The sequence below is a fragment of the Mandrillus leucophaeus genome, unplaced genomic scaffold, assembly GCF_000951045.1.
Source record: "Mandrillus leucophaeus isolate KB7577 unplaced genomic scaffold, Mleu.le_1.0 Scaffold900, whole genome shotgun sequence".
NCBI lineage: Eukaryota > Metazoa > Chordata > Mammalia > Primates > Cercopithecidae > Mandrillus > Mandrillus leucophaeus.
In genome coordinates, this window is record NW_012109809.1 from 628582 (window position 1) to 639876 (window position 11295).

An 11295-nucleotide genomic window follows, 5' to 3' on the forward strand; every position below is an offset into this window, starting at 1 on the left:
AAAAAGCTACAAGCATTCTGCAAGTCAACATCAAATAAAATGTATATACTGACTTAAAAATTATAGTAGCTGACTTTACAAAGAAGGTTGGAGTCATATCACTGGCTCCTAGCTCATTTTTTTTTTTTTAAGTATAAAATACTAACTCTTTATCATACTGAATTAAGTTCCCAAAAACTGATACATGTATTTTTAAGTACCTGGGAGAAGTTTGAAAGCAAATACATTTTCAAGAAAACAAGTAAGCAGGCCATCACATTTAAGATATTTGCAAGATAACGTTAGGTGGGGTAGCTAAATTTCACCACTGTGTGCCCAAATAATGATTTCATCATAAAGTTGACACGTAAAAGCATTCACAAAAACTGTCAAACCCTCCATATCAAGAATTTCAGCCTCAATTAAAAGGTTAAAATACACACACACACACACACACACACACCTTAGAAATGTATGTTAAGGAAGAGACTAACATACTTTGAATATTTTACAGTTCTGTTACTGCTTCTCTGAAACTGGAGGAGATCTTTAGGTCAAGTTCTTCATAGAATCCTAACCAAGGATTCTGACCAAGTCCCCCGTAAAGCTGGAAGGGTCTTCCTTTACTATGTGATCACCCAGTGACGAGGAGAATCATGGGATAACTCGGAGGTCCTGACTTCTGTGTGTACTGTACTTCAGATACTCTTCTTGAACCACAGGAGTGCTATAGGAAAAAGCACCCTCTGATCTTTTGATCTCAAAGCTAATTTCAAGCAAGAGCATTATCAACCTGGGAATCATATGTGGATAAAGATGCTCTCTTGACCCTGAAACCACCTCCGTGGACTTGAACTGGAAGCTGACAAGAGTGTATGGGAGGGAAACTCCGATCTTGTCGGCATCCTGCCCCATCCCACACTACTCATCAAAAGACACTCCCTTAAGAGTAATACTCAATTTTTCCAAAGTAACATTCCCCAGACCTATATACTTGCTGGAATTACCATTCCCTAACCCAAGATTTATGAACTGGGAATAGTCATAGTATAAACAGGCTCACAAGAGGTGGAACAAACACAGGTCAACCACGTCTTCCATGTTTGTAATGCATTTCGCTTTAAATCAAAAACTGAGCGGGTGCAGCCGGGCTTGGTGGCTCATGCCTGTAATTCCAGCAACCTGTGATGCTGAGGTGGGCGGATCACCAGAGGTCAGGAGTTTGAGACCAGCCTGGCCAATATGGCGAAACCCCATCACTACTAAAAGTACAAAAATTAGCTGGGTGTGGTGGTGCACACCTGTAATCCCAGCTACTCGGGAGGTTAAGGAAGGAGAATCACTTGAACCTGGGAGGCCGAGGTTGCAGGGAGCTGAATCGTGCCACTGTACTCCAGCCTGGGTGACAGAGCAAGACTCTGTCTCAAAAAAAAAAAAAAAATTGAGTGGGTGGGGTAAGTTTCTAAAATATTGTAAAGTAAAAATAGTAATTATGATAATATCATATCTTCATTACTTAGCAGTTGAGTATGCTGAATGAGTATTACAAGACACTTACTTTTTCCCTTCCATGCTATCTGCCTTTTGACCACTTATTGCTTGAAAGAAGGGAAATCACTTAAACAAGTCGAGATAAATAAACAATTGACTAAGTTTAATTTAATTTTAATCAATACTGCCTTTTATAACTCTGGCCAAAAGATCTAATAAAGGAAATGGTTACATTAGGATGTTATTTTTATTTCAGTGGCCAATCTAGTAGAAAGAACACTGGATAGGCCGCCAGGGAAGTGAGTCGGAAGATCCATCCTAGTTCTGTTTCTGCTAACAGAACTAAGATCTGGAGCACGTCAATTCGCCTGTCCTCATTTTGCTTTAGCAGGAGTTTCTCCATATTCAAAATGGTGAGGGTGAATTACATGTTCTTTCTGCTCCAACTTTCTGGACTCCCACAGATACTGGTTAAACAACACAGGAGTGCTCATTATATAATGCAGGAAATGGAAATGACCACAGAACAGAAATAGTTTTAGTGATAAGGTGGCAGCTACCTAATTGGGAAAAGATTTCACCGGCACTGTTGCCCATGACATTCCAAAGGCATGGTAAATTGTTTCAGCATAACATAGTCGGGAAAAGGCCTGGTCAGAGTTATGTTAATGTAATATAATATGGGTATTTGATTCAGCATGATGCATAAGAAAGGTTTTGTCTGCATTCCCATGGCTTGCAGTTTCCTTAATAAATCTTAAACTGTTTTTGAAAAGCTACTTCTGCAATGACGTAAGCAGTGAGGCAGCCAGATATCACTTCTCAATCCCCTCTGAATATCTCTTGGCTGTGCAGCACTATTCACACCGGGTCTGCACTGGTCAAAAGAATGTAGGAGCTGGGTTTCCTTTGCTTTTATCTTTCCTTGTTTTAGCAGTAGGGTGGTCAAGAAAGAAATCTTGGAAAACTCTTGTAATCTTTAACTTTTTTGCTATTTCGTAGGCTAGTTTCATGAACATATTGCCATCTAGGGCAGTCACATGCAATGTGCAAACAAAACATTCTAAGATGATCAACACCAATTCCCACTGAATTAGCAGTAAGTCTCAGAAAAAGCTGACCTGGCTTACAGCCATCGATAAATAGTGGCATATACGATATTTTCTTTCCTTTTAATTTGTAAAGTAAGGAAAGGCACTTCATCTAATAAAATCAGCCCAACACACTAAACAAGCATCTTCTGTAAAAGTCCTCTCAAAAACTTTTTGACTAACTAACCCTGTTACTCTATATCTTATTAATCTTTGTATAGCAATTATCTACAATCTCTAGGTTTCCCACACATCAGTAAAATGATTTTTACACTTGGGTTTCTCTTATTGAGCACTAGTTGCTATAGACAACAATCTTGCCTTTAAAGCAGATACAGCACGAAGCTTCTTTTCTGCAATGTCTAAGAAACATCCTTAAACGTCATGAAAACAACTGTAAGCAAATTAACTCCCGGAAGGTTCAAATTCCTGGATGAAAGTAGAGATAGGTTCTGCCTGGCTAAATGTTTACTTTGAAGGGATTTGAAAACCTGACCTACCAATTTTGGTTTTATTTATTTTCAAAAGACAAGTTACTTTAATCAAATCCCTATAAATATTTTTAACCAACAGTTATTTTTTAAAAAATTATTCCTGTCTCCTCTCCCATCATCTGAAAAACAGTAACAAGAATGGCCAGATAAAAGGTGATGATGAAAAGACTGCTACACCTCTTTTGCCTAGTACCTGCAAGGGGGCAGATCGCTTAAAAGGGCCATCACTCTTGAGTCATTTCTAAATATATTACTATGTACTTGGCTTTGAGGTACACCCGTTGGCTAGCTGTCAAAATGATAAGAAACTATCTTAACACTTTCAGAGGTTTTATGTCTTCCACCAAAGGCACATTAAAAACTTTCCCACATGGCCAGAACCTGTCAGATTTGAGTATTAGATAAAATAACTACCACAGCAGGACCACCTGGCACCCAGAACTAGAATCCATAATCATGAGCCTAATGGTTAATCATAGCAATGTAAACAGGAGAGTACACATGTTTGTAATTAATCAGGCTATGGTGTACAACTTTTCTGATAATCAAAAACTCATCGAGATAACTCCTTTCTATAAACAGAGCCATTCATAAATACCATGCTTTTTAAACTCTCCCAAGTAATTAACAATAACTTTCTTTACTATCATTTTCTTTCCCATTAGGTAAACACATGGAATGGTAGAGACTGTGGGTACAAGAGAAAGTGCAATAGAACAGGAGGCTTGCAGATTCTGCTGCTATCTAACCCAGTTAGTTGGTTGGAGGGAAAAGATTCAGATAAGAGGATTTCTAAGGTTCCTTTTACCCCCAGAGTTATTTTGTTCTACATGCTGAAAGAATAGCTAAGCTTGAATTGTCTTCTGATTCTTAATCCTAGTTCTATGCAATTGAATTTATATTAGATATCCCCTCATCAGCTTATGAATTTGAATTTTCCCCACAATTTCCCCAAGCTTGCTCATTTCCATATGTGCCAAGTGTCTTCTTTTCTTCCATACTCAGGAGGACTCTGTTACTCTCCCTTCTGTCCAAGCCAGCCCTATCTATTCATGTACTCTACTCTTAACCGATAAGGCAGGGTGGGACAGAAAATCTCAAATGTTCTGTTTTGTACCTGGATTCAAAAGCAACATCTGCTATGTCTATGGAACCATCTGTTGCCCACTTTGCAATGGAAAGGACGGTGCAGGCATCAGAAGTGGAGTGTCACAGGTCATATAATGGAATTACCCCTTTCTGGGACTGGGGCACCCAGGCATGTGCCCCACACTCTCTATGGCTAATGCCGCCCCTCCCCCATTGAAGCATTTATTTATCTTCTCACAGGGAATGGTGCTTTGAAACTTTCACACAAGGTCAGGTCCCGTGTGTTTTGGTTTTGGTTCCCATTTGCCTGAATCTCTATTTAAAATTTTTTAACTCCTGGGTTGTACCTAGAACTTTGCCTGCCGTTAGCTCACTTGAGACCTTATGAGTCCTAAAGTTCTGAGTGTCTCAGTTTTTTCCATCTATAGAAAGAAGGGGTAGAAATTAAGTGATCTCTGAGGCTCCCTTGTGCTCTAATGCTCCCAAATCCCATGACTTTAATCCAACTCAAAGTTGACAATGAACACAAGTTCCTGGACCTCTACGGTATATTACGACTCTAAATGGCAAGGGCAAAAGAATCTGCTGCCTACAAAACGGCTTCTATGATAAGGGTCTCTTGTTTAACACAGTTAAACAAGTTTCTTGAGGATCCAAATTAGCTTAAGATCCCTAATCCTGTTAACCTACTCCCCCAGGCAATACTCTAGTGCAGAGCTTGGGGCTGCATAATTGTTTTTGTGTCCCGTGCATGGCAGGATGCTGAACCGCATCCCAGGCCTCTACCCACTATATGGCAGTAGCACTCTACTCCTGTCAGTGGTTACCACCAAAAATACCTTGCCAATATCCCCTGGGGGCCCAAATCCCCTCTCCCATTGAGAACCACAGCTCCAATGTACGTCAGGACTTCAAGATAAAGCGCATCACTTCGGTGTTTTTGTTTCAAAAGAGTGACATTTACACAATCAATAATTAAGTACACCAAGACTTTACAGATAGATTTATAAGGCACAGGTACTCCACCTAGAAAATATACAAAGCCACTATCACTCTAAGCCATCCACAGCACCATAGCACTGCCTCCCTGCTAAGGGTTGAAAATTAGGACATAAAGTCATAATATTAACTACTCTTTTAAAAACATTTAAAAGGAGACCAGGTGTGGTAGCTCATGCCTGTAATCCCAGCACTTTGGGAGGCCCAGGCAGGCGGATCACCTGAGGTCAAGAGTTTGTAGACCAGCCTGACCAACATGGCAAAACCCTGTCACTACTAAAAATACAAAAATTAGCCAGGCGTGGTGGCAGGCGCCTGTAATCCCAGCTACTTGGGAGGCTGAGACAGGAAAATGGCTTGAACCAAGGAGGCAGAAGTTGCAGTGAGCCGAGGTAACTTCTCCAATGCACTCCAGAGTCAACCCTTGCTTACAGACCTCAAAACGGAGCTTTGAAGAAAATAGTGAAAACTAGAGGTTGGTTAATCACTTTGGCTTATTTTGTCCTCTCTTGCACACACACACAAACACACAGGGTAAATAAAATGTTTCTGGAAAGGCTGCTAACGAATTTCAGCTTGGTCACAGTTCTTGAACATAGGAGTGAGCAAGCTCTTAGTCCAATTTCCTAAGTATCTTTTCCTCCCCATTTCAAATAGGGATCCAGGCGACACCCATGGCAGTCGATCTCAACACCAAAAGAACAGCAGCTGCCAGCTGCATACAACAGATTGAGGCCTGCAAATTGACTGAAATGATGACTACTCTTAACCAGACATCTCATTTTTCCACTTGTGACAGGCTGAGATCTGCAAACCTCTGGGTCTCAAGAGGTGAAGGCTACATTAGCCAACTAAGAGCAAAAACTCAACTCTTCCTTGTCATTAAAGCATTTGCCAGTTATAAATGGTTTGGAGACTTTACAGAATTTAAGTACATGTAATGTTTAAATTTCCCTATTAAATGTAAGAGGCAAAGAAAATCCTTCTAAATAACTAAGCAGAGGATATGAAAAGGGAGCCAAGAATAGACACAACTGTTACTTTTCAAAGAACCTTCGCTCTTTATTCAAACAAATATTTACACAATTGAAGGCAACGGCAAGGGAGATATAGCCATTCAGTGAAAATAGTGGGCAACTCTAACGGTTTATTTATCCCAAATCCGACTGTTCTGTTGCTATCCTACCAGGAACCAAGAATTCAAGTGTTCACAGGGCAAAAGTTTAACCTTCTGAAACTGTGGACCTCATTTAGATCTCTCCCAGCCGAATTCAAACGTTAGAATCCCAGAGACATATCTCGAACGCCCAAATTAAACCAAACTAGGAAGCTTAAAATTACACGTCCAGAATTTGAAAATCTACATCTGTAACTTACACGTTCATATTACGAAGGGAAATGTGGCTGACAAATATTTACACTAAAAAGACTCCACATTTTTATGCCTCGTCTAGTTACACTCCCAGCTGTGCCTGGCTATGACTAGCTGCGCATTCTAGAGCTCTTTAGAGCTACTTCAGAGTTGCAGGATAAAGATTTCTAGGGAAGAGGGCAGGGCCAGGCGCCCGGAGAATTTCCAGCCACGGGCTAGTTTACCAAGAGAAAGAGCTGCGGGCGTCTCTCCCTCTTTTACATAAGAAAGGTAAGTGAGGAACCGCGAAGCAGTTTGACTTCCCAAGCTCTTTCAAACAGGAAACCCCAACCCTGGGAGGGACAGCCGGTCAGCCTTTTAATTTCCTGGTGGTGGCGGGAGTTAGCCAGGTCCTCGGCGCTTTAATAAGTGATGACTGCTAGGGCTAAGTTATTAAACGAACCAGCAAACAATTCAGCTGCGCCTCCGCCGCGCAGGGCGCTGGAGAAACAGAGGGTTAAAATACTCCCCAAGCCTTCCAGCTGCTATCTCTAGGGGTGCCGAGACGGCCACACTATAAACTTTCAGGGGGGTCAAAGGCCAAATCGGAATCAGCCGCTCTTGGCTGTTAAAGCTCGTGAGGTTCACTCCTGAAAGAAAGTGGAACTAGAAGCGCAGCCAGCCAAATATTTGAGGGGAGGGAGTCTTCTCTGAATCCCGCGCCCTACACCAACCAGCAGCGGACCTTCTCTGTCTCAGGGAGCTCTCCCAAGGATCCCCATCCCTCTCTCCATGTGCATTCCAGAGTTGTTGGAAAAAGTTGCCCCCAGTTCCCCCACATCCTGCCTGTTTCCTACAATCACTCTGGAAGCATCTCCCCTACCAGACAGACATTCCCTCCGCGGGATCCCCTCAACCCCCCGAGAGTCATGCACAACGGGGTTCGTCACCCCCCCCACCCCCACCCAGCTGCGCAGCCTGGGCACTGCCGACCCCAGCCTGGGCTTTTGTCCCTACAGCCTGTAAAGAAGCAAAGAAACTTTGCGCCCGCGGAGCCCACTCACCGTCTCATCTTTCCTCCAAACCGCCGCTCTACGCTGGCGCCGCCGCCCTAGCGCCTGGCCCTTGCCCCCGCCTACCCTGTCTCCGTCCGTGAGCCCGCCGGCCCCTCCTGACTCGCGGTGATCAGTCAGCGCGCCCCTCCTCGGCCCGGGCAGCCACTGCCTCCTCTCCGCCCCCAACCCTCCGCAGCGCAACCGGCGGCAACCAACTCGGGAGCGGGGGAGGCAGTATCCCCGGGGCGCACTCCTGGCACACGGAGTCGGCGCCACCCCCTCCTTCCGAGCGACCACCGCCGCCTCCTCACCTGGCCATCGGTGTGGCCCGTTCCTGGCGGCGAGAGAAGGCAGGCTCGCTCCTTGCGCCACGCCACACCGTCGGGCCCCCCTCGGGCCGTAATGGTGGGCTCCGGGCGGCTGGGTCCGGCACCCCGACCCTCTTTGTAGCCACCGCGGCGGGCACCCAGGGAGTTCTAGCAACGAAGTTGGTGACCTACCCTGCTCCCAGGCAGTTTGCTGTTGGGGCTTTCACGGCTGCTGGAAGGGCCTGGCTTTTTGCCCCATCACTGGGCGCCAGCTTCTCAAAGCTACGTTCACAGCAACGCAGTAGGGAATTTTGTAGCAGGCTTTTTTTTTAAGAGCTGAAAGAGGGGCGGGAGGGTTTACGTCCTCGGGTGATGATTTCCTCAACCGACAGCGAAGTATGTATTGGGAAACTCCAGGTGACCGCACCTCCTTCTGACAGTTCGCCCCGGGGCAAGTTTACCAGATGCGTCAGAAAGCAGGTTTGCAAAATCCTCAGAGAACAGCCTCAGCTAATGACGGGGGTCAGGAGGGTTTTAAACTCATTCTGATTTCCTTGCAATCACATCTCTTGATAGTTTTAGTATTTTCCCCAATATTTTTCTGAGTTGCTATAACCAATGAAAACAATGCTGATGTAGATGTTCACCAGCCAATGCTTTATTGGAAGTCAACGAATGAAACCGAGGGTGGCCCATAATCGATCTCGGCACGCGGAAATGTGAACCTCTTCCAAGGTCTGGGCGAGTCTCTAGAGTTACACAGATGAAGGACATTGGCCCTCGAGAATCTCACACCAGCAAAGAAGAGCACAACGAAGTGCAAATTACTTATGATCATTGTGGCTTTGGGCAAGTTGTTGTAGCTCCCAGCAACAATTTCTTCACCTAGAGTGCAACAATAAACGGTACTGATGCTGCTAATAAGCTTCTGAATAATATATGCAAAGTACCTGACACCATGAGCATAACTCAGTATACTGTCACTGAAGAAATAGCTTATTTAATGCACTTTTCATATGTGCAAGTAAAAGTTTGACTTTTAATTTTAGGGAGAGCCTTACCTACGGAATGCCTTTTAAAAAATTTTTTTTTAAATTATACTTTAAGTTCTGGCATACATGTGCAGAACTTTCAGGTTTATTACATAGGTATACATGTGCCATGGTGGTTTGCACCCATCAGCCCTTCATCTAGGTTTTAAGACCCACATGCATTAGGTATTTGTCCTAATGCTCTCCCTCCCCTTGTCCCCCATCCCCCAACAGGCCTCGGTGTGTGATGTTCCCCTCCATGTGTCCATATGCTCTCATTGTTCAAATACCACTTATGATGAGAACATGCAGTGTTTGGTTTTCTGTTCCTGTGTTAGTTTCCTGAGAATGATGGTTTCCAGCATTATCCATGTCCCTGCAAAGGACATGAACTCATTCTTTTTTATGACTACATGGTATTCCATGGTGTATATGTGCCACATTTTCTTTATCATTGATGGGTATTTAGGTTGGTTCCAAGTCTTTGCTATTGTGAACAGTGCTGCAATGAACATACGTTTGTATGTGCCTTAATAGTAGAATGATTTATAATTCTTTGGGTATATACCCAGTAATGGGATTGCTGGGTCAAATGGTATTTCTAGTTCTAGATCCCTAAGGAATCGCCACACTGTCTTTCACAATGATTGAACTAACTTACACTCCCACCAACAGTGTAAAAGTGTTCCCATTTCTCCACATCCTCTCCAGCATCTGTTGTTTCCTGACTTTTTAATGATCACATTCTAACTGGTGTGAGATGGTATCTCATTGTGGTTTTGATTTGCATTTCTCTAATGACCAGTGATGATGAGCATTTTTTCATATGTTTGTTAGGAATGTCTGGTTTTTCAGAGGAATTTTTTTCCCTGTCCTGAGTTTTTGCCCTGCAGAAGCATACATACACTGATCAATCCAACAGTTAAACAGTTAAGTGCTCCAGCATTGTTCTTTTCTCACCCCCGTCATCTCTTTCCTCCTCTTTTTTGGATCATCCCCATGAACATAACATCATTTTATTTCCTTTACCCTGGAATTTTTTTCTTTTCTCTTTTTTTTTTCTTTGAGACAGGGTCTCGCTTTGTCACCCAGACGGGAGTGCAATGGCATGATCATAGCTCACTGCAACCTTAACCTCCTGGTCTCAAGTGATCCTCCCACTTCAGCTTCCATGAGGTGCAGACCACCATGCCCAGCTAATATTGAATGTTTTGCAGAGATGGGGTTTCACCACATTGCCCAGACTGTTCTTGAACTCCTGGGCTCAAGCGATCTGCCCACCTCTGCCTTCCTAAGTGTTGGGATGACAGGCGTGAGCCACTGTGCCCAGCCTCCTACTTCCCCTTTATCACTCACTTAGCCCTTGCCACAATGGCCTCCTAGACTAGATTCCTAGGTAAATACGTTCCATCTCAGGGCCTTTGTTGTAATTGCCCTCTCTGCCTAAAATTCCCTCCTCCCAAGTAGCTGCATGGTTCACTCCCTCACTTCCTTCAAGACACTCTTCAGTGTCACTGTGTTGCTCAGGCCTGCTCTGACCACTCTACTTAAAGTTTAAAATGTGTTTTCCATACTACTTAAATTTATTTTTTGACAAAGTCACCACATTCTATTACCTTGTAAAATGTACTTTTAAAATTATATTTATTGTCTGTCTCTCCTCACTAGAATGTCAGGCAGGCAGGCAGAGAGCGTTGCCTGTTCTCTCCAGTGCTATATCCCTAGTGTGCCTAGAAGGATGCCGGACATGTAAATGGTGCTTAAGAATAAATGATGGCTTTGACCCAAAGCACTGTGTTGCAAACATTTCCTTGCCTCGGGCAATGCCAGAAATATACTTGACTACATAGACATCTTAGAGACAACTTTTCTCCCTTCAGAAGATCTAAGGAGAATGCGCACCAACACAGCATATTTAGAATGGCCATAATTAGATTGCCAATATTTATGTCTAAGAAAAAAATAGCTAAATTTATTGAGAGCAACAATTACTATCATATACGTATCCGGTATTCTTCCAAATATAGGACAGTATTAGTTGATGCAACAACCCTATGACAGTTACTGTTACTACTCCCATTTTATAAGTGAAAAAAGGATCACAGAGAAGTCAATTGTCACTCAGGTAATAAGGTGGTAGAAGCAGAATCTGAGCACTCATTCTTGAGTTCATTGTCTTTAATGCTACCTTCTACCTCTTTCCTAAGTATGAATGTTACTAGAGGACATGTCTGTATAATGAATAATTCCTAATTACTAGACAAAAAGTAATCCTCACTGGCCTCCCTTCACTGCCTTGTTTTATCTGCTGGCATCTCTGTCTCATTATAGCCAAGCTCCTAGAAGGCAAAGGGAGTCATTTTATTCATATTTGTATGAATCATACTCCAAGACTTATACATGGAAG

The 11295-nt window shown here is 43.3% G+C and overlaps 1 protein-coding gene across 2 annotated transcripts in view; it reads right to left on the reverse strand.

Annotated features, from left to right (window-relative positions):
* The window catches only part of PHLDB2 (pleckstrin homology-like domain, family B, member 2), a 248940-nt gene that overhangs the window by 108919 nt on the left and 128726 nt on the right, over window positions 1-11295 (reverse strand). Inside the window, exon 1 of one of the 2 annotated variants that reach the window (XM_011969733.1) lies at window positions 7861-8247. The exons of the other annotated variant lie outside the window; for it this stretch is intronic. The gene's annotated coding sequence lies outside the window, so the exon portion shown is untranslated. Of the gene's footprint in view, window positions 1-7860; window positions 8248-11295 lie in introns of those variants that run through there. 2 annotated transcript variants of the gene reach the window in all.